The sequence below is a fragment of the Saccostrea cucullata genome, unplaced genomic scaffold, assembly GCF_032062105.1.
Source record: "Saccostrea cucullata isolate Sc308-1 unplaced genomic scaffold, CSIRO_AGI_Scuc_v1 ctg9823, whole genome shotgun sequence".
Taxonomy (NCBI): Eukaryota; Metazoa; Mollusca; class Bivalvia; order Ostreida; family Ostreidae; genus Saccostrea; species Saccostrea cuccullata.
The window spans coordinates 7,528-18,477 of NW_026924643.1; the positions used below are offsets into that span (position 1 = coordinate 7,528).

Genomic DNA, 10,950 nt, shown 5'->3' on the forward strand with positions numbered 1-10,950 from the left:
AAAGCTGAAAAGCTAAAATATCAAATAGATGTTTCACTTGAGGACATCAGGAAACTTAAACTTTACCTGAACTCAAAGTTAAAACAAAAAGAAAGTATATCATAGGATCTCTAGAGAAATATGTACACAGATCTGAACAATCAGCAAACAAAGCAATAAAGTTCCTCCTATTTTTAAAGAAAAACAGTATCCCAAATCAAAGACAAACCCGATACATTTTCAGTACAGTTTCGCTCTCCAATATTGCATGATAATAAATGGGAACTTTTAACGCTTTTGAGAAACATCGAAATGAAAGAGAAAAGGAAAAAGACAAGTAAAAAGCAAACAACTGTTGAAAGTGATTTCTAGGCCAATGTTACGGAAGTCTTTCACAGCGCATTGGAAACCTTCAAAGGTTCGTAATGCTGTTATTCGTCATATCTCCTGTGTGTCATCAGACCGAGCATGGATCAATAGCGTAAACAGAATTAATTTGATAGATACAACGGGTAACCCCTTGTATTGTCTGAAAGATAAATTTTACATAAATTGTCCTCACACGGTGACTCGAGATGAAGATCTGATTTACTTAGATAGTTATGGTAACATCAACAAACTCTCTTTAAGTAAAGAAACAATACTTCAAGTGCTAAATGTATCAAAGCCTTGGGCAGTATGGTGTCTCTGCTGCAGTTCTTGCAATGACGATTTACTTATCGGAATGATTAAATTGGATACATTAACAGCTAAGATAAGTAGGTACAACAGTACAGGAGAAGAAATTCAACACAACTCAGGTCAGGTATTGTATGTTAATCCCAATTATATCACAGAAAATCAAAATGGAGATGTGATTGTTTCTGACCTTAAAACTGACCCTGACTACGGTGCCATAGTGGTTACAGACTCTCAAGGAACACACCGGTTCTCTTATACAGGGAGTGCAGTAGGATCGAAATTTCAACCACGTGGAATTTGTACAGATGCACTTTCACACATTCTTGTGTGTGATATATACACAAAGACAGTTCGGATGATTGACGAAGATGGTCATTTCCTAGCAGTGCTGATGACAGAACAACAAGAAATAGAATATCCATACAGCCTGTGCTATGATCACAAAACACATCTCCTCTGGGTAGGATCATCGAAAAATTCTAAAGTATGTATATTCAGACATATACAGAGACATGAATATCTTAGGGGTAATAAGTACAGGAACTAAATGATATCACTAGTAGAAATGAGTTTTATAATTAATGCTGAATTTATGCATTAATTAATTGTGTTATACATAGGAGATATATACAGATGTGCAATTACGTATGTAACAGTGACGTTTTTGTCTGCAGATAAATTTGAACCTAGGACGTCTGGCTTGCCAATTCCATACTCTTACTGATCACGATAAGGGTAAAACCACTGCCTAAAGCTAGTTGCATGGATGTATTTTTTTAAAACTACCACATTGTCCGCTACCGGAATAGAGTTTTCCTTACCTCTTTTTGAATGCCAACCCCTGTTGCGCTAAAGCTCTGGGATCAATCACTTTCAATCTCAACAGACTGTTTTGCTTTCTATTTGGCGCCAAATTTAAAGGTCCTTGATGGCTCTGCTTATATATATAATTTGCTAACAATCGACGTTTGAGCATGGTAAATGTTCGTTTTCTCCATTTTTCATGTAACAAAGACATGATTTTGCCACCAAACGGATTTGAACCTAGGACCTTTGGCTTACCAGTCCAGAGCTCTACAGATCGAGCAAAAGGGTTTATCATTTGTCCAAGCTAATAGGATGCCGTGTATCTTGCACTTAAACATACAGAGTAACTCATTTTTGTGATAGACAAACCTTTTTTTTTAAAAAGGTTTGACATTCAGAATAAGAAATATCTGTTTTTAGTATTGAAGGTTCATGATGAGGTATTCAGATTAAAAAATTCTTTTATTTTTTTGTAGCTCTCATTGCTATTCCTCAAAAGAGGTCTCATGAAAAAGGCAAATTCTTGGATATATGCATATTGTTGATGATCTTTCGTATAAATTGTATATCCAGTTGTGTTAAGTGAGAGGAATCTGAATAAAATGAATAGAAACCTTCGCACTTGTAACAATTTGTTTGTTTACAATATCGAGTTCATTGATATTATAAACTATTTTAATTCATAGATACGCAAGAGCATACCCTACGTATTCTTAATTCCTGAAGGAAACAAAAACAATGAATGCTCCAGCTAACTTGACCATAATATTATATAAAAAGAACATGTTTTTTAGGGTAAAGGTTGAAATTTCTAAGCATCAAAGATGAATTCATGAGATAAGTCTTATAATAATTAAATATTTCTAATTTAATGATAATAAATAATAATAATTATTAAACGGGAGATTTTATGAGAATTTTTAATTTAGGATTGTCACATACATTTGATGTTTAACCACTGAACCGTTTTTCCTTTTCATTAATCATTCACAAATATTTAAATTGGTGGATATTACATGATGAAAAATAAATACCAATGAATATATCCGTAATATCAGCTAATATTAACGTTAGTCAACACCTCTATGAATGAGTCTGCTAACAAAGAATCATTATTGTGCTTTGAAAAATGGGCTTCATGGTAGACAAAATACATGCTAGGCCAACGCCCTAATAAAGAAATAACAAGCAAATAGGGACAACGTCTGCGTATATTTATTTATTCATCCCAGATTGCAAACACTATATCAGCTTTTAATGTCAGCTTTCTATTAATTATGGGAAGAAAGATAACTGCAGTGAAATTTCTCCCACAGTATGACTCGGTACTCTATGTATTTAAACTTGATACTAAGACGTTAAACAATATTATAGATTGTAAAACCTCCTTTAATAGTGATAATTGCAGTTTTATTAACAATGATAACACCTTTGTTAAATCCATTTTTTATCTCAAAAAGATAAAATGTTGCTTAAGGTAAAGACCTTTTAGCGGGGGTGGTAGTTTGCCGCTCATCAGAGTGTGATTTTTATGCAATGTAGAAACATATCTTTGTAAAATTTTAATTTAGCTTATAGATACAACTGTTCACTATATATGTCGAAGAAAGAATAACAAAATAGAAATCTTTCCTGTTTGAGTTTATGAAATTAAAAAATAAGAAAATGTAAAAAAAAAAATATCAATATATTTCAGGGCTAAAAATGTTAGTTCTATGGACACTTATTTATACTTTGATGAAGATATTTTTCTCAGTTCAGACTTGGGTTTATCTCGATGCCTTTGGACTATCAAATAGAATATATGTCGGAAATTTCTAATTAGCAAACATAGGACTCCACCATTTGTGGTTGAATACATGATTTGTATCCTATGAGTTGTGTTTTTAAGAAAATCTTTTATTCACGAGCCTTGGCTTAGGGATAAAAAACTCAAACCGGGTTGGGTAAAAATCATATTCAACCACAAACCATGGAGATTCTTTTTTAATTCAATGTTTTATCCAATGTGGGATATCAAAAAATATCCAATGAGTAAATTATCCACAGGATAAAGGGGTAAACATGAGGTAAAATGAAATATCAGTTTTCAAGCTCAAAAGTCCATTTAAGAATACAAATAAATTTTTGGAGTAGAGCAATCATAGACATATAAAACATCAATAGTTGGACCAGGTGCCACGGTGGAATGAATATTCCTTGCAGACCGGCTGTGCTTCGTTGTCATTATCGGTAAATAAAGATGTGTTAACAATGGCCTAAAATTAGTATAAAAAACGTCAGTTAGCACTTGACTTACATGTAATGATAGACTGTATTTGCTGGCGAGGTCATCGTTTTAACCACAGAACCATCGAAATGATGACTTTCAACGACACAGTTTTTATTCTTGTTTTATTACCTATAGTTTATCAATAATTTACCTCGTTAGAGATTGTTTCTTGTAGAGCATGCTCTTGCTTATCGAATCAACTGAGAGGTATACACTCCGTATGCAGGTGATAAAGATATATTGCTGCAAAAAAGGTATATTGAGTAAGGGAAGTTGATGATTGAAAAGTGAAAGTCATCATGCACCTTTATCGTAAAGCTTGGTATATGTAATTAGAATATCATTAAGGACTTTTTTTTAAAAGAAACATTTGACTTAAGTAATAAGTAAACGAAATGTTTTTAACACATACACTGTATGTTTCTTTTTACATTTTAAAATGTATCTCCATATACTGAGTATTTTACTGCATACTAAATTATTTTTAAAATACTTTTATATATAAAGTCATGTGGTTTTTAGAAGAATGTTAATAATACAACATAGTATCAGTAAACACGTGTAAAACTCTCTAAAATTTTCAGTAAATACATGTAAATCCTAACCATTTAACTTATTACATGTATTTCCTAAAACAGCCAGTTAATACATGTACTTACTGAACATGTTAGGATATACGTGAAATTCCTGATTACACATATTTATTATAACATACATAAATGTAGTAAAAAAAATACGATTACTGTATTTCATTGAAATATTTATTGCTTAAGAATAACTTGATTGTAAAATAATTAGTCAAAGTTTCCTTTTTACATCTCTCTTTACAAACACCCTGTATTCTACAGGTGGGTTTTAGAAGTTCGACGATGCCTTAAAAGTTCTATATATCCTTCAGGTCAAGTAGGTAAATTGACACCATCCTGAAATAAAGTGGTATTTTCCTAGATATATACAAGTTTTACAGGTTAAATAAATATGCGGGATATTAATGGCAATATGCTGCATAATTACGTTAATATCCAACACAACTTTGTTTAAATTTAAGACAAATATAATTGAATAAGAATTGAAAAAAAATTAAGATTAAAAATAGTATATATTGCTCATGTAAGCTTCCCATATGAGACATACAATAGAATATATGCAGATAAAGAAACAGTACTCAAGCTTAAAAGTCCACTAAACAATGCAAGTTGAGTAAACACGGGCCTTTAAAACTTTAGAGATGGGATTATCTGCCCTGGAAGAGAGAGCATCCCCTGCAGACCGGTTACACCCTTTGTGTGCTCCTAGTCATGATCTGGAAAAATGGAAAAACATGTTGAAAATTTAGTCTGTAAGTAATGGTCTAACAATTAGAATGAAAAACGTCAGTCGGCATTTAACTAAATTATTGATAGTATTTGCTCATAAGGTCATTGTATCGACCATAGAACTGATAATTTGAAATGAGACAGCTGATTTTCTTCTTTCATCATCTTGTTTGTCAATAACATACTTCATTTCAGAAATTTATCATACGCAGAACATTTTTTTTCGTATTAATGAACAGAGAGAAATAAATCCGGGGCGTATGCAGGTGATAAAGGTATATTAGTGTCTAAATACGAGAAGTTGACGATTGAAAAGTTAGTAATCATGTTTATAATAAAACTTGGTTGTTGGATTACCATTAACGTCTTTTTTCAGTTATATATTCAAATGTAAAACAACTTTATCAGACTCTATTGTTTCTTTGATTTCAAGCTCACCAGGATACAGTTGTATATCGCATGGTCATAAATACGGATATAACCACTGTTAATTAACAATACGTCTTCGATATATCTAAATGTCGAGTTGACGGCCACACATTAAGTGATTTCTGGTTTTCACGTATAAGACTTTAAACTAATTCTGCTTCACATGGATACAACAATAGGTTTTCTTATAATGGATTGCAAATTGTACCCCCGGTGGATTCAATGGATTGTTGGAAGACCTGGTCTCCAAACACCACATACATATATTCAATCAAAAACTCAAGCATCTTTTTAATATCAACTTCAGAGTATACTTGTGTGTACAATCATGATGTTTTTGCAACAATATAATTGTAAATGACCAATGACAAGGTAAGTTAAATTACGAGTTTTAATTTTATTAAAACGCAGCTGTCAATGATGAAACTAAGCCGGGACTTTAATTTTTCATAGGAATTGTTTGAAATCAAGTTGAAAAGTCGTAAATATTTATGTTGTTAATTTATTCATATGTTGTTAATTTAAAATTTCATTTTTTTCTTTGCTACTGTAAATATTGTAGTGAGAAGTAAAGAAAGAGATCATTGACTGGAGCCCGCTATGTATCTTTTTTAGTAAGGATTTTCATGAAGTTTTGGAATCCGGTAGAGATGTATAGTAATCCAAATACAATATTGTTTGAAATATTTACAAACTTCAAAACGGACATAAGATTTTGAAGAATTTCCCACTTACTAAGGAAGTTATGGGTATAAGTTTGATGACCACGTGTAGAATTTAATCCCAGTTCCTCTAAAGTAGAATTTAAATAATGAGCCTTACAATCAAAGGCAATTTTGTTACCTGCTTTGTCACCAGAGACCGGTACATACTAATCATGTACGTAATCTATCTGATTCTTTTTTTCACCTCTAAAATAATGAACACAGATGGATCGTTTCAAACTATAAAAAAAATGTATCAAATTCCAGGATCAACGAAAGTCATGTTTATTATGGAAAACACGAATAGTCGTATTTGAACAAAAAATAACTCTCAAATAAAATCAGTATCGACATTACGTAACTTACAAGTTATAATGTAAATTATGTGTGCATATATTGGATAGGAAATCGCTTTCAAAAGTATGCTAAATTCACTCTTGCTAAATTTTCTCTTTCATATAAAAGTAATACTAATCGAATTTGCAAACACAATATGTAAAACTGAAAAAAAACTTATTAATTACCATAAGTAATACATTTAATTTTAAGGATGACATTTCTTTGTCAAAATAATACCATTGTAAATACCAAAACATTATAATATTCTTTCTCGATTTCCAATCTCTGATAATTTGTACTTCTGTAGAATTTGATTCACTCATTTTATATTACATAAAATATACATGGGAGCAACTATATGTAACAGCAATAGAATAAATACACTGTATATACAAAATTTGTACGACTTAAGTTAAGTGGTTACATCCATGTAATGTGCTTGGACTGAAAACATCGATAAACAGTAAATGATATGTGAATGCAAAGTATAACCCTATATATAAGAATGTAGCCATATTTTTCCAGCAGAAAAAGAGGAATTCTAATTTAAGTGAATTCCATGTGATTTAGCAAAGAGCATTGACTTCTTAGCATTTCCTAGGTGTTTTTTTTTTTATATTTTGTTATGGTTAATTAACCTAGAAAGAAGCCTTTCGGAACTTCTCCGATATTTTACTGTGTATACACTACTTTCTGTTGTGTGTATGTATCCAGAAAGATATCTTGTGTGCATGTTGGAAAGCGATATGAAAACTGTCTGCAGTTAATATACAAAATATAGAAAAAAAAATCAGAAAACAACAATTGAAAAAGGTAAGGGTATAACAATCCCGTTAGTTTTATTATTAAAATTATAATTTTTTGATTTGATAAGAGTGTTTACTACGTTCAATCGAAAACATTCATGCCCCACAGCTTTAAACTTGCATCAAAAGTTCACTGGATAAACCTGTTTATATCACATCTATCCAAGCGGAACGACGTATTGATAACAAAATATTATTTCTACATTTCAGGTGAAAATGGGTAGGACTGAAAAAGACGAAAGCCAAGACTAAACTGAGTATTAAATATGAGTGAAATGATGCGCACTTCGAATGTCTTGACTAATACGATAGCACCATTAGTTTTGACAATGAATAATTCAATAGACTAAACACTACTGTGCACTTCTTAAGCAGATCCATTTTTTAAGGCATGAAGTCCATTTTGTGACATTCTCAAGACCCATACAATGAAACTCAAGACCCATACAATGAAAAATTCGATTGTGCTTCTAGCAGCTTTCATTAACAACTTTCTGGGAGGTAGTTTGGGGTATTCGGCGGGAATTATCCATTTTGGACTGGTTGAAAAATTCCCAGAATCTCCTTCAGAGGTGGCCCTGGCAGGTGCTCTGTTCACGAGTGTTTTCTGCTTAGCTGGTGAGAAATCCGGTGACTAACCGTTATTGTACACCACCTTACTGATTCAAGTAAACCTAGCTAGTCATTGATATTCAATACAATGAATCCTGAAGATAGAAAATTTGAGTGTTTAAAATCTATAAAATCTATTATTAACATAATTATTTACTTCTAATTCAACTGTCAAGCTAGATAAGAATGTATAAAAAAGATTCATATTTCAGGTCCTATATCCACTTGGGTGATTAATACACTAACCTGTAGGACTGCTTTTTTTATTGGGGCATTCCTAAACTTTGCTGGCTTCCTTGTATCAAGTTTTTCACCAAGCATTGAACTTGTTGTAGTCTGTTACGGGATTATTTCGGGTATGTTAAACATAATTCAGAAATATTAGTCAAAATTAAACATTTTTGTAGGCACAATGTACTCTGTAGTTGTTTTGAAGGGACAATTTCTAATTATTTCATAAATTTCACATCACTCCAATTCACGCAGAAAGTTGTTTTAACTTTTGTAAATATAATATTTTGTGTTTCAGGAATCGGTCAATCAATGATGTATTCCGCCAGTGTCCTAGTCGTAGGATACCACTTCCATAAAAAAGTCAGTGTAGCTACGGGGGTAGTGGTGTCAGGGACAGGCTTGGGTGTAACAGTATTCCCCTTATTTACCGAGTTCCTCCTTAGGACATATGGAATTGATGGAACCTTTCTCCTTCTCTCAGCAATCAGTCTCCAAACTTGTGTTTTTACTATGTGCATAGGAATTCATGATAGAAAGGGAGAGAAAAAAACCTCAAAGTTCTCAGAGAGGTTGAAAGTAGTAGTTCATGACCTTAGGAAGCTTTTTTAATGGTGCCTTCTGTCTTCTATGCATCAGTATTTTATGTTGGAGTACAAGTTTGAATACATCTGTGCTTTTTCTGCCAGACTACTATAAAAGTACAGGTTCTTCAGAGCTGGAAGCTGCCTCGTTAATTTCTATCTATGGGATATTCAACTATTTTTCAAGAGTAATCATTGGTTTAGCAGCATCAGATAAACAAATAGACGGCAAAATATTGTATATGGGATTATATTTCATACTGTCCCTATGTACGGCATTTCTGCCTATGGTTGGGACTGCTTTTGCAGGGAAGATGTTCTATTCGATAGTGCTTGGGTTGTATTCTAGCGGAGTTTGGTCGCTCTTGACGACTATAACAGTTGAAATTATTGGTATCAAACAAACGTCAACAGCATTTGGTATTGAAATGTTGACGAGCGGAATAGGTTTCTTATCAGGACCTGTCATAGGAGGTATATACGAGGTATTCTGGTTTTTCATTCTTATTTAATATTTAAATGTTAATTTTATAAATTGATTTAATTCATTGTCTTGTTTTTACAGATAATATAAAAGAAGTTAGTGGAGGGTATTCTGTTGTATTTGGAATCTCTGGTAAGTCTTTCAATTTTTTAAATGTTATGACATTATATTCTCTGATTTAGTATTAAGTACGTATGTTATATTGTTGTTTTATATCTTTGTATTGGTTTGAAATGTATTTCTAGAATTAAAAAATTCCATTTGACGGCATATATAGAAAAGAAGAAGGTACAGTTTCAAAACAAAGTAAGCCCAATATTTTTCTAAAATATGAAAGTGATATAAGAAAACAAAATTCATTCTTTCTAAATCGTAGAAATTCCCTGCAGCAAGAATCCACTAATCGTGTTTCTCATATGACTTCCTTAATGCTAATTGTGACGTTATTAACTTGTGCATTTTCCCGTATTTTCTTAAAAAGTTGCAGAAGACATCAATTTTCAGTGAAATTTTCTTTCAGAAAACATACTCTGCCACCGTCGCCCGGAAAAATTTTGAGATATGTGATTTTTCATAACAGTTTACATAATATATCCAAAAATTAAAGTGGGCGACGGTGGCAGACACTATTTTCTAAAGGAAAATAAGCACAGAAATGAGTCATTTTGAGGCTTTTCTGCATGAAACTTAGAAATGCACCAAATTAATGACGTCATACTACCAGAAAGGTCCTCATTCATGCCATATTCTTTCATGATATATCATATTTATATACTCAACTATTATTAAAGCCAATATCATAACTTTTTAAGACCATTCAATTCTTAGGGCACATTAAAGCTCAATCTGTACCTTCTTCTTTCTTGGGACAAAGAATGCTATAGATGTTTTCTCTGAGAGGAAAAAATTAAATATACAATGCTTGTGTGTGTAAATATCATATTTTAACTTTTGTAATATTTTTTAACTAAACAATTGCATTCATCATTAAAGCATTGAATTCAATAAAAGAATCAATTCAAATGATTGCTTTCTATCGTTTTTCATTTCAAATTAAACATTTGCAAATGTAATAAAAAATTTACAACGTCTCCCAATTTCTCTATAGATAAACTAAATAAAAAAAAATTCAATGTTAAAAATAAATTAGCTTTGCCTACTTAGGATTTTTGTACATGATGGCTGGCGTGTTTGAAGTATTGATGATTTTGACAATGAGAAAATCAAGTGTTCCTGAGATGAATGAAGACCAGAGAAGAAGTACTGAGAATGAGAATACAATGATAGAGGATGGAAATGAAGAATCAGTCGAAGAGGACGAAAGAACGATATACATGTACATCGAAGAAAGACAAAGATTAAAATGAAGTACTTGTACTAGTATTAGCAACTGATTGCATTTCTTAACAACTGAGTCATACTAATACGTCTTGTTAGTTCATTATTTATACACTGAATTATAATTAACGACGGATTTTCCCGTTATTTCCCGATCATGACAAGGAGCACACGGCGGCTGTGACCGGGAATGCTCACTCCCCCATGGTACCTGATACCACCTCTGACTTTTCGGAAGTCCGTGTTTGCTCTATTTTGTATTGTTTTATGGATTTTGATATTGAATACTGTTCGTTATCTCCATATCCTTCTCTATTCTGTGTCTTAATGCTATATACCAGTGCGTTTTATCACTAAATACTTACCCC

General features: G+C 32.1%; 1 pseudogene; it reads left to right on the forward strand.

Annotated features, from left to right (window-relative positions):
* Window positions 1-703: 703 nt before the first annotated feature.
* On the forward strand, window positions 704-10,611 carry LOC134266936 (monocarboxylate transporter 2-like; annotated as a pseudogene).
* Window positions 10,612-10,950: the final 339 nt, after the last annotated feature.